This window comes from Camelus dromedarius, chromosome 2 (assembly GCF_036321535.1).
Source record: "Camelus dromedarius isolate mCamDro1 chromosome 2, mCamDro1.pat, whole genome shotgun sequence".
NCBI lineage: Eukaryota > Metazoa > Chordata > Mammalia > Artiodactyla > Camelidae > Camelus > Camelus dromedarius.
The window spans coordinates 80,303,325-80,319,361 of record NC_087437.1 but is presented as its reverse complement, the minus strand read 5'-3'; the positions used below and the strand labels follow the sequence as shown (position 1 = coordinate 80,319,361).

At 35.6% G+C, this 16,037-nt stretch overlaps 1 protein-coding gene across 1 annotated transcript in view; it reads left to right on the top strand.

Annotated features, from left to right (window-relative positions):
* The first annotated feature begins 747 nt into the window (after nt 1-747).
* The window catches only part of ZPLD1 (zona pellucida like domain containing 1), a 291,846-nt gene continuing 276,556 nt past the window's right edge, over nt 748-16,037 (top strand). The window contains exon 1 of the mRNA XM_010978421.3: nt 748-791. The gene's annotated coding sequence lies outside the window, so the exon portion shown is untranslated. The remainder of the gene's footprint in view (nt 792-16,037) is intronic.

Here is a 16,037-nt window from a genome sequence, read left to right as displayed (position 1 = left end):
TTGCTGTCTGCTCAGTATGATGGCCGTTCTCCCATGGAACCCAGGCTTCCTTTTGCTCCTGAAATGACTTTCTGGCAAGGTCTTCTGCTGTTGCATTAGTTATGATGGCTGCAGGCAGTTTAAAGGGCAAATCACCCATTTATAATCCTAACCCTCGATGATGAAGAAGACAGGGAAGTGCGCTGAGGAGTAGAAATGATGCTAAGTTACACTAGGCTCTGAAGGTGCCATTCCTGCCTCAGCCCCCGCAACAACGCTCCCTTCTACCTCATATCCACTTCGGGATTCTGTGTGAGATTTTGCATTATAGCGTATTTCCTGGTAAATACAGATTTGTAGTCACCAGTGTGGTGTGGATGCCAATTCATTATTCCTTTAGGGAGAAGATGTACTCTTAGCTGCAAGGGACACATTATATTGCTATTATCCCTTATTTTATTATTATTAAGGAATATTATTATTATCCCTTAAAAGGATACAATTAATAAAATATTAAGATATGACACTTTTGCAACTGACAGATCTTTATGCCTTTTTCTTGTTAGGAATATTATGCCTTTTTTGGGTCAGGATATTAAATCTAAGAAAGATTTGAAGACAATGTATTTAGAATTTAAAAAAAAATTCCTTTGGAGGGAGGAAGCCCTTTCATAAGTTGATGTAAATGGAAAAACTTTGGCTCTGATTCCGGAAAAAGAATCATGCATGGAAAACCCCCAATTAAAAGGTCACTTTTAACTGAAAGTGAAAGAAACAAGTTCAAAGTATAAAACCAGAGAAAGAGCGACAAGGTAATATTCTTTAAGCTGTAAATAAATGTGATACTTTTCCAAAGTGTTATCTTTGGGAAAGTTATGATGTCATTTGCCATTTTTCTTGATGTAGATTATTTGATCATCTCTTTAGAAAATAAAACTAAGTATTTCTTAAGAACTTTGAGAATTCCTAGTCTTACATGGAAAGAATCCTCTTAACTTTTTTATGTTCCTTTAAGGAATTTTTTTTTTTTTTTTTTTTTCTGAAGGAACTGTTCCATTAACATTTTATATAGAGTTCTCTTAAGAGCGGGTCCTAGGCGAGGGGGCTTGGAGCATTTTCTCCGTAATTTGTCAGTAGGGGTTACTTTGCCTTCTGTCATACAGTGCCGGAGATGATTTGTATGTCATTGTATTTTGTGTGTATTTGCGATCTTTGAGTTGTATCAGTGACGAAAGAGGTGTGTCCCTGGGTTTTTTTCTGAGAAGGATGGTGTTTGGAGGTTTGTTTGCCTGCTGGAGTAATTCTGGTATCAGAATTTTCTGCTGGCACTTGCCCTCTTCCATCCCTTATAAATCCTCCCCCATAATGCTGTAGGAGGAAACTTCAGAACTGTGTTTCTTGGACGATTTTGATAGTAGGGTTCCAAATGGGCAGGACTCCTCCAGTGAGATGCTCTTCTATAGGATCCCAGAGGTGGAGGGGGGAGGGGGCAGACTTTTTTCCTGCACCCTGGCAGTGGTGGTGGATTGATGAGTAGACTCCCTGAATGTCCAGATGCGAGTGGTTACCATCTTACCCACTTAGCAGCCACATGAGGCTGAGAAGTTAGCAGCAGCTGTTCGCATGGTTCTGATTTTGGGGGGCAGCAGTTTCCCTTCTCTTTGTGGCCACAAACTTGAAACTTCTGACAGCTCCTCCTGATTTTTGCTCCTCCAATCTTTCCAATAGTTTTATAAGCTCCTACTTCCTTATACTGAATCCATTCCTGGTTAAAAGACTTAGCATGGTTTCTGATTTCCTGGCTGAATTCTGACTGACACAGGCGATTTTCTCCACATTTGGTTTTTTTCCAGTGAAGAAAGCTTTCATTTATGGTTGCTGGAGTCCACTAAGCTTTGGAAGAGAAATTTTTATATGGGTTTCATCTTTAGGAAGGCCATGAGATTTGGTTTCATTTTATTTTTTAAAGTCCATTCAGGAGACCACACAGCTTTTAATCAAAATCACTCATGATTAATGAAATCTCCTTCTAGCTGAGTTAATAATGCAATTTGCATGTGTCAGTATTTTAAAGAACTGATTAAGCTATAAATACAAATGTAGCTGTAAAACAAATTTAATAACTGAGGAAGGGAACGTGTTTTGTTATATCATCTTTGCAGCTCCCTTTCAATTGTGTGGTTATTGTTAAAAATAAATAGAAAAATATCAAACATGTAAGCTGGGAACATCACTCATTAGGAATCAGTGTCTTTCTGAACTTGACCCAATGATGAGATCATCCTCATTCACAGCCTATGATTTCAGGGTAGGCAGTACAGTATGGGCAGAGAAGAGGGACTTCTAGAGCTTTGTCAGGGTGGCATGGGGACGTTTTCCAGAGCGACTTTGGGTTAGAGAAGTTTCTCCCACCTGTAGCCCCAGCCTTTTCTGAGGATTTCAGGAAAGTATCCTCCAGTGAGTTGTCCATCTCAGCCTTTTGACTTTGGGTCACAGAGTGTCTCTTTAAAGCTGTTGATAGAGTTCGTCATTGCAGACAAAGACCGAGGGTCATCCTGTTCTTAATGCAGGCTGGGAGAGGGAGGGCTTTAATTCTTCCTCTTTAAAGGAAGTAGTGTGTAGAGCAGCTTGTAGAGTATGGTCCAGGGGAGCAATTCTCAGCTGCTGCATCATGACCTTCAGGTGAGTTCCTAGATAGTAGGAGAGAGAGAGGTGGAGTAAAGTAGCAGTGAGTTATTGAAAGCATGTCATTTATGTAAATTGGATATACCTAAACAACCACTATGTAGGTGACCTTACACATTTCTGTCGCCTCTGGAAAACTATAAATCCATAAGGAATGGTTGTATGTAGAGGGAAAACCACTTCACTAAGAGGCCAAAGACCAGAGTTCTGGCTCCCACTTCATCTCAGAGGGCCTGAGAAGTTACAGTCCCCTCTTGGCTCTAGTTGTCCTGTGCATAAAGTGCTTTTGCTGGCAGGGTTCTAAACAGGTGATCTCTGAGGTTTATTCTGGCTTAGGGTCTATATCTTTATCATAAATGTTTGAGTATTCATCCAAGGTCTCTCCTAGTTTCGTTCCTAGTTTTGCTACGTTACAGTGCTTAGAAGAAAGCCTGGCATGTAGGAAATGCCACATAAATATTTGGTCTCAATAAATAGTCTCTTTCCTGATTTAGACAATCAAGTGACAAACTCTGCTTTATTTCCACACCACCCAAATGACATTCTGGCAATTTTCAGCCTTTTGGTTAAAGAAAGAAGTAGATCCTAAGCTTCATGATCAGAAAGGAATACTTTGGCACCTGCAGGGGTTCAGGCAGCAGTGGCAGATTGGGTGCCATCTAAATATATATAAATTATATATATTTAGAAATACATATATTTTAACTACAATAATCTAGCTAATCAACATATTTATCATCTCTCATGGTTACCTTTTTTTTTTTTGTGTGGTGAGAATACTTAATGTCTACTCTCTTAGCAAATTTCAAGTAAAAAATATAGCATTATTAACTATTGTCACCATTGCTATTCATTAGGTCTCCAGAACTACTTCCTGCATAACTGAAACTTTGGACCCTTTGACCAACATCTCCACATTTCCTTTACTGCTTCTTCCCCTAGTCCCTGGCAGCCACTGTTCTCCTCTGCTTTCCTGAGTTCAAGCTCTTAGATTCCATATACAAGTGAGATGTTGCAGTGTTTGTCTTTCTGTGTTTGTCTCATTTCATTTAGCGTAATGTCTCCCAGGTTTATCAATGTCGTTTCAAATGGCAGGCTTTCCTTTTTTATGCCCAAATAATATTTCATTTTGTGTTTGTATCTATATCTATATATTCTGTATGTATATTCACATTTTCTTTTTCCATTTGTCTATTGATGGACAATGGACACATGCTGTTTCTATATTGTGGTTATTGAGAATAATGTTGCAATGAACATGGGAATACAGATATTTCTTTGAGATACTGATTTTATTTCCTATGGGTAATACCTAGAAGTGGGATTACTGAATTATATAGGAGTTCTATTTTTAGTTTTTTAAGGAAATTCCATACTTTTTTTTAAAAAATTGAAGTCCAGTCAGTTTGCAATGTGTCAATTTCTGGGGAAAGAGGATGGGAAGGGATAAATTGGGAATCTGAGATTTGCAAATATTAACATACTGTTTTTCATAATGGATGTACCAATTTACCTTCCCAACAGCGTAAAAGGGTTTCTTTTTCTCCACTTCTTACCAATGCTTGTTATCTTTCGTCTTTTTGGTAACAGCCATTCTGACAGGTGTGAGGTGGTATGTCACTGTGGTTTTGATTTGCATTTCCCTGGTGATTCGTAATGTTGAGCACCTTTTCATATACTTGTTTCCTATTTGTAGGTCTTCTTCTGAGAAATATGTGTTTAGGTCCTTTGCTCATTTTTAAAAAATTGGATTGATTATTTATTTATTTATTTATTTATGTTATTGAGTTTTAGGATTTCCTTATATATTTTGGATGTTAACTCTCTATCAGATGTACAGTTTAAAAATGTTTTCTCCCATTCCACAGGTTGTCTCTTCATTTTGTTGATTATTCCTTTTGCTATGCAGAAGCATTTTTAGAGTTTCAGGTCTTAATATGAAGTACTTAATCCATTTTGTGTTGATTTTTGTACACATTGTGTGGTAAAAGCCCAATATCATTCTTCTACATGTGACTATCTAGTTTCGCCAACACCATTTATTGAAGAGACTATCCTTTCCCCATTGTATGTTCTTGGCACCCTTATTGAAGGACACTAAAAAAAAAAAAAGAATATTACATGTCAATGTCCCTGAATAATATAGATGCAGAAATCCTCAACAAAATACTAGCAAACTGAATTCAACAGCCACATTAAAAGGATCATATACCATGATCAAATGAGATTTATTCCTGGGATGCAACGATTGTTCAACCTAGGCATATCAGTAAATATGATACGTCACATTTGTAGAAAAAAGAATAAAAATCATATGATCATCTCAGTAGATACATTTGAGCAAATTCAACATCTTTTAATGATGACAACTCTCAACAAATTAGCTTTGAAAGGAATGTACCTCAGTATAATAAAGTCCATATGAAAAGCCCACAGATTACATCATACTCAATGATGAAAAGCTAAAAGCTTTTGTCTAAGATTAGACACAAGACAATGATACTCACTTTCACTTCTACTCAGCAGAGAATTAGAAGTCCTAACTAAAGCAATTAGGCAAGAAAAAAAATCCAAATTAAAAAGGAAAAAATAAAATTGTCTTTGCAGATGACATGCTCTTACTTATAGAAAACCCTCAAGATTTCATCAAAAAACTGTTAGAACTAATAAAATAATTTAAGAAAGTTGAAGGCTACAAAATCAACATACAAAAATCAGTTGCATTTCTATACACTACCAACAAACTACCTGAAAATGAAATTAAGAAAACAATCCTGTTTATAGCAGCATCAAAAACAATAAAATACTTAGGAGTAAATATGACCAAATAGGTGAAAAATCTCTACGCTAAGACCTATGAGACACTGATGAAAGATACTGAAGAAGACACAATTAAACGAAAGGATAGTTTGTGTTCATGGATTGAAGGAATATATATTGTTAAAATGCCCATACTACACAAAGTGATATACAGACCGAATGCAATCTCTAGCAAAATTTCAATGGCATTTTTCACAGAAATATAAAAAGTAATCCTAAAATTCATACAAAACTACAAAAATACACTAAATAGCCAAAGTAATCTTGAGAAAGAAGAACAAAACTGGAGACATTAAATTCCCTGATTTCAAAATATATTACAAGCATTATAATATTGGCATAAAAAAGACACATAGATCAATGGAACAGAGTAGAGAGTCCAGAAATAAATCCATGCATTTACAGTCAACTCATATTCTACAAGTTCTGTATTTTTTTATGAATGGAGTTCCTGAATACTTTCTGAGCCCATTCACTCTTATTTTACCACAGGTCAAATAAATAAGCATCACTGCTTTTATAATATGCATAAATTAAAAGTCGTAAATTGGAGGGATATTGCTAGAGGAAAACATAGAAAAAACAAAAATTTCTTCGAGTTGTTCCTAGAAGTAATCAGGAATTATGTCATACTTTTTCAAAGGTTTTCATTACAAAGAACTACACAAATTGAGAAACTGATGCATTTGCTACACTTTAAACTTTATAAAATGAACGTGCATGTCAAATATTTTATTTCCTAAGGATGCCAACAGGCTAATTACTGCTTTGTTTCATAGTCTCAGGATGAATATTAGGATTTTAGATTCTTGGGGTTAAAAGGTATTTTAGGCAACATTCTGTTAAGGTTTTTCTACCATTGAACAATTACAACAAAGCAAGAGTGGGTCATAATTTCAGCATCAAACTCTTCGGAGGTTAAACAGGCCATGTGGCGATTTGCTCAGAGCTGAGGCCCTGGAGCCAGGTCTAGATGGGAATCTCAGCTCCACCAGGTACTAGGTATTAATCTTGGGGACCTCCCTCAACTCTTCCAAGGCTCAGTTTCCTCTGATATCAGTTGGGGTAATAAAACCTAAGAATTAACTAGTTAATGTATATAAAATAGCATAATTCCAGGCACTAAGTACCCATATATGATCATCTAGTTATCTTACAGATATTTATCATCATTATCATTATTATATTACACCTATTAAAAATTCTTACTATATTTTTCTGTGTTGAAAAACATATATTTAACGCCAGCAAGACCATCATGCTAGAGACAAGTAAGAGCTTTCTGTGTTTTATCCTGTTTATACTGTGGACTGAGCATTCAGAACCAGGTGTATTGAACAATATAGGCCAGAAGAGATAAAGAAAAATTGTGGGGCAGATTAAAAGAAGATTAAGTTATAGACAGTCAGATGTCAGGCAAAGGGAAATGCAGAACTCGAGAATGGTCCCATCTGACCATTACTGAAAAGTCAGTAGGTCCCGTCCAGCAGGCAGAGATATTAGCAGAAATGCAGGTGGCAGATGAGTATTGGAGTCAGGTGAACCACTGAGGTTCCAGAAAATATGGCCATTCACCAGCAGCTGAGAGTGAAGAAATCTGTAAGAGCTGGACAAAGTACCAGGTCTCAGCAGTCAGTTAAGGCAAAGCTTTTGTCCTGTTAGCAGAGGAGTAAACTGGGATTTAGGGAAGCAGAGGTAGGAACCCAATCAGATAGAATGGGCCAATGCTGCTGGAGGTGGAACAGGATCAATGGCTCCATAGGTGCTTGGGGTCTACTGCAAAAACATTGAGTACCAGGGGTCTTCAGCAGCTCAGACTACTTTAACAAAATGCCATAGACTGGGTGACTTAAACAGCAGACATTTATTTCTTACAATTCAGAGCCTGTGAAGTCCAAGATCGGGGTGCTAGCATGGATAAGTTCTTGTGAGGGCCTTTTTCCTAGCTGGTAGAAGGCTGCCTACTCTCTGTATCCTCACATTTTTCTGGAGAGGATTTTAGGCAGTTGATGAATTTTACATATTTTAGAGCAGACTGAAGTCTAAAAAGTTGCATTTTTAAGGATCTCAGTGAAGTCACCACAAGGTTTCCAGACCATACTTGTAAACCTTGTACCCCAACGTTAAAACTTTACTAGACCTCTTTCTAATCCTCTTTTCCTTTCTACTTAAAACTTTATCTTAGAAACATTTACATTTGAGAAGGTAGAAAGATTTCCTAACACTGTGTAAAATTACTTCCTCTTTTTGATGAAAAGCATCCCCCCCCTTTTTTTTCTTAATAGAAGGGAACAACTTTGCTATGTAGTTTATTTTGGGTAAAATTTTTGCTAAGATTTTTAAATCCTTTCCATGCTATTACTTAAATTTTTTTTAACTAGAAAGAAAAGAACGTATTAACAAGGAAGTTTTTGTTTCTAACTTGTTGGCCAATTCAAGCTCAGAATGTAGGGCCATCACAGTACCATGAGTTTTGTTTCCCTGTGAATTGCTCAAATAGACAGGGAATCCATAATTGGAGTAAGACTGGAAGAAACGGTGTGCTTTGAGAAGAAATGGAATTTCATTTAAAAGAAAGACCATTAGGAGCTTAGAGATTATGGAGAATTTAGACGCTGTGAGGATGTAGTTCTGTAGTTGGTAGTATCCAGGCTGCAGTGAGACTTTTGCGAGAACTTTCATGCAGATGCAGGTCAAGGGGATCTAATGATCTGAGAACCAAAATAGTCTTGGACTGTCACAATGAATCAAGTCAGGCTATTAATAATTATTGTTAGGCTATAGTCTTGAAAAGCTGAGCTAGTATGGTGAATTTCCCCTGGACATTATTTTTGTAAAGATGAGAAAGAGTGGGTAAATGTGAAAGAGTGTTTTATTGTCCAATTATGGTAGTGGAGGAGAGGATGAGAAAAAGAAAAATGAAAGCAAGATCAGTGGATTTCTAGATGCAGTTGGTAGGAAACACAACTTCTGTTGTGAAATCAGGAGAGGTGCTGTACCTGGCAAGCAGAGCATCAGTGGGAATTCCTGTTGGTGGATGAACCAGAGCAGCCGGGGCAGAGAGACAACCAACTTTTTATGCTGGTCACTGCCTGGCTTGTGAAGCCTGGTGGCATTACTCTCATTATCCCAACCAGGTGGCACAGAATTACTAGGGAGAGGAGGGATATTTGCGGCAAGGGATTGGAATAAGCAGCTCCCAGAATTGGCAGCATCATGGAATCTCCAGGGCCTGTGAGGTCCAACCAGCTGAAAACCATTTAGCCAAGAGATTCGCCTCACCCTGATGTTATACTGGCTCAAAACGGAAACAGGAAAAGAAGGAATTACATCACACCATTTCCCAGTGCTACTTGGAATTTCCCCAGAATTTCCATTCCAATACCAAGCTATATTAATTAAAATAGGATTAAGTAAACAAAATACAGAAGATTTTGAGGTGGGAGAATGGTAAACTGCTTGATGGTATTTTATTTACCAGAATAGTCCAGTAAAAATCTTTATAGGATTTCTCTCTCTTTTTTAAATAAAAAAGAAAAGAAGTATTCTACAAATACAGTGTTTGCTTTCATAGAGTATAATCAGCTCTATTTCATATTAAACTCTTAAAAAATCTGATTGTACATAGTGAAATATGAATGTTTTCTAGAATTTACTAACATATGTGGTACTCTTTTGAACACTAGGGGTCTTATTGCTACATTTCACTTTCTGGAGGGGCAGATTTTATGGAAAACCTGATGTTTAGCCTCCTGTGTGTAGTCATAATTTTGGGTGTGATATTCTCCACCCATTCACTAAATATTTATTGAGCACTTGGTAGGCACCATGGATTGTTAAATTTTGAGGCTGCCAAATTAACTGGCTTTGAAATCCTTTAAGAAGCTGTCAGATAAGCCTTGAGATCATCTGCCCAGGCTTGAGATCAGCAGGCATATGGGGTCACTGAGAGCTCTCACATTCCAAGTTATAAAAGCTGAAAAGCAATACAATTATTGAGGACAACTTCTATATTAGGCAGAAAACTCAGAGTTTTAAATTTTATTTAATTTATGTGTTTTATAATCATGGTGACATTCCAGATTAGAAACTTTTAATATATTAATTTTTCTGTGAATATATAATTCCTTTTCTACTGTGTTGTTAATTTAGCTATCCCTGGAATTTCACCTTTTAGCTGATCCCTTGAATTTTCTTTGCTTAACAGTACAATATGCTACTGATGACTGCTGCTGGAAAAATCCTTCTAGAGCAGTGCTGTCCCATAGAAACGTGATATGAATCACAGATGTAATTAAAATCTTTTAGTAGCCATCTTAAAAGAATACAAAGAAACAGGTGAAATTAATTTAAACAATGCATTTTATTGAACCCACTATATCCCAAATATTATTATTTCAACATGTAATAATAAAAAAATATATTCATGGAATGTTTTACATTCCCATTTTTCTGGTCCCAAGCTGTTTAAATCTGGCATGTATTTTCACACTAACAGCACATCTCTGTTTGGACTAGTTGCATTTTAGGTGCTCAATAGCCACATGTCAGTAGCTTCCATATAGGACATTGCAGATCTAAGAACATCTTTTCTACCCTTCCTGTTCCTGATGAAAAAATGATGATAAATTGTCAAGCATTGTAATTCCCCCATCAACAATCTCCAACCACCCATTAGCCTCATTTGTCTTCAGATCTTGTTCCTAGTAAAGTGAATCTGCTTGCTCTATCACTAAAATGACTTTCTCTTTTCTGTTTTTTACCCCTTTTGACCAACCCCTCACCTGCCAACCCATCAACCTTACCTGGTTTAAGATCTCAACCCACTTCCGCCCTCAGGAAGCTTTTACCAGATCTTGTTCTCTACTTTCCTTTGTACCCAGGTTGATGATCATGTTACCGATAGTCGATAGTCGATACCTGCATGTGTCTACAGTACCTACTTCGTATCATTTAATGTGTGTGGACATTCATCTCCTCAACTAGAAACTTTTGATTCTTTTATAGCCTCTCTTCACAATAGATCAAAATGCATGTTCATTAATTGGCTGACCAAGATTTAGTATGCTAAATTTTATAGAGGCTTAGATAAATTAAACTACTGAACCATATTTCTTATTCTGTGTAATTTCACAGGTTAGTTCATTTGTTTATCTACAATTTTTTTTGTATATTTATGTATTTTTTTAATTGAAGTATAGTCAGCTTACAATGTTATGCCAATTTCTGTGTACAGCATAATGCTTCAGTCATACATGAACATACGTATATTCATTTTAATATTCTTTTTCACTGTAGGTTACTACAAGATACCACATGTAGTTCCATGTACTATACAGTATGAACTTGTTGTTTATCTATTTTATATGTAGTAGTTAGTATCTGCAAGTCTCGAACTCCCAATTTATTCCTTCCCACCCCCTTTCCCCACTGGTAACCATAAGTTTGTTTTCTATGTCTGTGAATCTTTTTCTGTTTTGTAAACAAGGTCATTTGTGTCATTTTTTTAGATTCTACATGTAAGTGATATATGGTATTTGTCTTTCTCTTTCTGGCTTACTTCACTTAGAATGACAGTCTCAAGGTCCATCCATGTTGCTGCAAATGGCATCATTCTTTTTTATGGCCCAGTAGTATTCCATTTTATAAATTATACCACAACTTCTTTATCCAGTCATCTGTCAATGGACATTTTGGTTGTTTCCATGTCTTGGCTATTGTAAATAGTGCTGCTATGAACATTGGGGTGCATGTATCTTTTTGAATTAAGGTTCCTTCAGGATATGTGCCTAGGAGTGGGATTGCTGGATCATATGGTAATGTTATTTTTAGTTTTTTGAGGAATCTCCATACTGTTTTTCATTTCTGCACCAAACTACATTCCCACCAACAGTGTAGGAGGGTTCCCCTTTCTCCACAGCCTCTCCAGCATTTATTGTTTGCGAACTTTTTAATGATGGCCATTTTCACTGGTGCAAGGTGATACCTCATTGTAGTTTTGATTTGCATTTCTCTAATAATTTGCAATATTGAGCATTTTTTTCATGTGCCTATTGGCCATTTGTATATCTTCACTGGAGAATTGCTTGTTTAGGTCTTCTGCTCATTTTTGGATTGGGTTTTTTGTTTTTTTTATTTTTAAGTTGTATGAGCTGTTTATATATTTTATTATTAAGTTGTATGAGCTGTTTATATATTCTGTAAATTAAGCCCTTGTCAGTTTCATCTTTTGCAAATATATTCTCCCATTCTGTAGGTTGTCTTTTTCTTATGATTTGCTTTGCTGTGCAAAGCTTATAAGTTTAATTAGGTCCCATTTGTTAATTTTTGCTTTTATTTCTATTGCCAGGGTAGACTGCCCGAGGAGTACATTGCTAAGATTTATGTCTGATAATGTTTTGCCTATGTTTTCTTTTAAGAGGTTTATTGTGTCTTACCTACTAAATATTAATTGAGCACTTATGAGTCAAAGACCATGCTAGGCAGTGGCAATACAGCATTCCCAGTACATCATGTACGTGAATTAATGTCAACACAAAGTCTTCTGTGAGATTGAAATTTATATTACTGTTCTTATATCCATATCCCCTAATTTTTAGAATTATAGAACTGGAAAGGACAATAGACACCATATAGTGTTCGTACTCTGAATTTTGCAAAAGTGGGAACTGAAGTTCATGGGGGTTATGTCATTTAACTAGATTGTGAAGCTTATTTGTGGGAGATCTGGGACTACAGCTCAGGTCTTAATTAATTTTTGTCCAGTACATTATGTTTCCTCAATATCATGATCACTGGAAAAAAGCACACGCATTTACAAATCTTGTGTAACAAACCTAAATTTTATAGCAAAAAACACAACTAACACTGTTGCATGCTGGAACCAATTTTCCACTTGAAAATTTTCTTTTGTCATAAATATTTTTCCTTCTCTTTACTGTGGCCAATTTTCAAAAGTGTTGCAGCTATCATAAGAAAGTCTTAATTTGTGGATTAGACGCAGTCAGAAGGAGAACAATATGTTCCTGAAAATTGATTACAGATTTCATTTTTCCATAACTTTCTGCTTGAAGGATTCTGGCTCATTAGTCAGTAAAAAGAGGTGTGCCTGTCACATGAAGATCTGCAAGGAATTTGATTAATGCTACTTCCAAAAGTAAATTTTAGGTTAACCTAGAGCTATACCTCAGATCAGAAAAATCCAGTTTCACATTATTGATTTTCACTTTAACAAGTGACAGAGTAAGCAGAGTTTATAATGTTTATGGATGAAAGTGGTATATAGAATATTCTTTAATTAATATCTTAGTCTGTATATACAACAGTGACATTTTATTAAACAGAAAATATATTTAATTTTTCTCTGCTTTGAGTATTTTTTAAGAGTGTTTTCCTTAATTAGGGTGCTATTTTAAAAGGTATCATTGTGGTAGAATACTATCTTCACAAAATATGTTTATTAAATTACTTCAGATCATTTTTAAGGGATAATCTTTTTTTTTTTTAATCTGAATAATTTCAGGTGCTTATTCCAGGTTCTCACCCTAGACCTAGTGGATTTGCATTTTTCTGTGGACTACTAACAGCCAATGGATTTGCATTTTTAATAAATCTTTCAGATGATTTTTATGCACATGAAATTTTGGGAACCTCTGATTTGAACACAGAAAAGAATATAAGTTTAAAAATATTCCTATCTCTCAAGACACTGATGTTTCCCTTGCCTGCTGTTTTTCCATGTTTTGTTACTGGAAGTAAAATCACCTGCTACCTATTAAGTTGATTGGTATGACCAGGTATTCTGAAGATTCTAGCTGACTCATTTGCTTAAATGAGTTAAATGGGTGTATTTAATTAAGTTATTTGAATTTCAATCAATGAAGCAATCAATAACTATTTTCAGAATAGCTACTCAAGCAAGGCTCTGCAGAAAAGAACTAAATGTGTTTCAGAGCTGAGCTTCCATAGTACTTTGTTAATGACTCCATCATACATGATCCCATTGTATTTACCACGTTGCTGTGTTGCTGTGTCCGTCTCTCTGCCTCGATGTGAATTCCATGATGGTTAGGTACTAAATCTTACTCATTTTTGTGACCCCAGATCCCAGGACCACGTTTGGTATGTAATAATCACCTACTACACATCTGTGTTTGGATTTTGAATGAACAGATATACCACTGAGATATGTTTCAGGAAGTAGGATAGAATGATCAAGTGGTTGTATTTGAAAGCAAGGGTGTGTTGCGACACCACAGGTAACTTGAGAGAAGTGTTCAAGGAAGTATGGGTGGGTTTCAATTTATACTTATTTTCATTAATTGTAGTGAAAATTACCCAAACTTTATGTGATACATTTCCACATTACTGCATAAGCATTTAATTTGTATTTATTTTTTATTGCTAGCTATGTTAAGCATTTCCTCCATTTATTTATTTGAAAAGTCTATTTCTTCTTGTATGAATTATCAACTTGTGTCTTGCCAATTTATCTATTGGAATATTGATGGATTTTTCTCACAGCTTTGCATGAACTTCTTATGTACTATAGATGGGAACCCTCTGCAAATAATATTTATTGAAGATATTGGTATCTATTTTATTTTTAGGTTGTTTTTATTATAAATACAAAGTTCATGTATTACTGTGTTTTCTCTTTATAACTTTGTCATAATCAAAGCATCAAACATTATTCTTCCAAAGAGCTGATATGCTTTTCTATTTTTTAGAATTTCAATGTTTAGATTAAAAATGTTTAATTATTGAATCTGATATGGTCTGCTTATGATATATTGGCTATTTTAGAGGTAAAAAGAATGAACTGATATAGTAATATAGTTTTTTAGCAAATGAATATGGAAGCTGGATGGAGTTGTGTGAGAGAAGGAGTTAACGTGTACAGAATGTGTGCTGTGTGCTCAGCAATTTACATACAGGCATGGGATCTGGTTAGGAGGCTTTTCTATTAACTCACTTTTTTTTTTTTAAATTGAAGATTAGTCTGTTAACAATGTTGTGTCAATTTCTGTTGCTCAGCTTAATGTTTCAGTCATACACATACATACATACATTCGTTTTCATGTTCTTTTTCTTAACCCACTCTTGATATGACAAGAGCCTAAAGTACGGTGTTTGCGATCAGAGAAGGAAAAGAAGGGAGCAGTAAGACAGGCTCAGATAACTCCTACATCTTCCCTTTTCTCTTTATGCTGCACGATGAGTGTCTAACAATATCAGATGGAGAACATTGAAGAATTCCTAGTAATTTTGGGTTTTACAAAGAAAAACATTATTTTCTGGTACAAATAGTTATATGAGTGATTCAGGTAAAAGATTTATTTGGGGGGACCAAATTGTGTGTCTTGAGAATTGTTTTAGCTGAAAAAGCTACTAATCATGAGATTATTGTCTGTGGAACCAGAGGAGCAATATTGGCATCTTATCTATTATGGATTTATGCGTTTTTTTATGGATTTAGTATGATTTGGAAGAGATTTTAGGAAGTAAATGATGCACTTATGCCCTTTAGCTGTCATCTGTGGCTGGTTGCTCATCTGGATTCTATGACTTGTCCCAAAGGTACTTCTTGTGGTGTCAAAAGTAGGAGAATAGAGGACAACCCAAAACTTAACCTCACTTAAAACTAGTGAAACTAGTTAACCCAGTTACTTCTATCATTTGGGTGACAAAATTTTATAATGTTTGAGGAATATAAGGAAATAGTAAATATAATAATTACTAACATTTGAACAGGACCTTACTGTTTATTTATTTATTTATTTATTTTTATTGAGGTATAGTCAGTTTACAGCGTTGTATCAATTTCTGGTGTACAGCACAATTCTTCAGTCATACACGAATATACGTATATTCAAGAACCTTACTGTTTACACACACTTTCATAATACATTATTTAATTTTCACAATAGCATGAGATAGAATTATCTTGAACCTAAAGCCTGCCTTCAGTTTCCATGCATTATACAATGCTGGAACCAGCAGAAAAGAAGTCTTAGAGTTGTCCAGTAACCAACATCAGATGTAAAGGGTTGTGGTGCCAAAGAGATTCCTCACCTTAACTTAGGAAAGGAAAACACAAACACGTGGATAAACAAAAGGAGATGGGCAAAAATCAAAAGCATATCTAAGGAAGAAGTTCCTCATAGTGAAGACTGAGTGTCTGGAGGAAGTTTCAGCCTTTCTTCCCTAGTTTGAGTCTACTCTTCGGAATGATTTGTAAACGTTCAAGCCTGCTAGCTAGAAATTGATTAATTGACACCCCCAAAGCATGTGAGACATTTTTAAGTAGTGACCCTCCACTCTTTAAGGTTGTTGATAATGATAATGATGATGATAATGATAAAAGTTACTGTTTACGGAGACTTACCATGGATCATGTACTATGCTGACAGATTTACATGAAATATGTCATCATCCTTACAACAATCTGATGAATACAAGCCCTATTTCCCCATTTATAAGTGAGGGGAAATGAAATGTAGAAGGTTGAATAACAGCTACTAAGTGGCTGAAATGTGATTGGATATCAGATG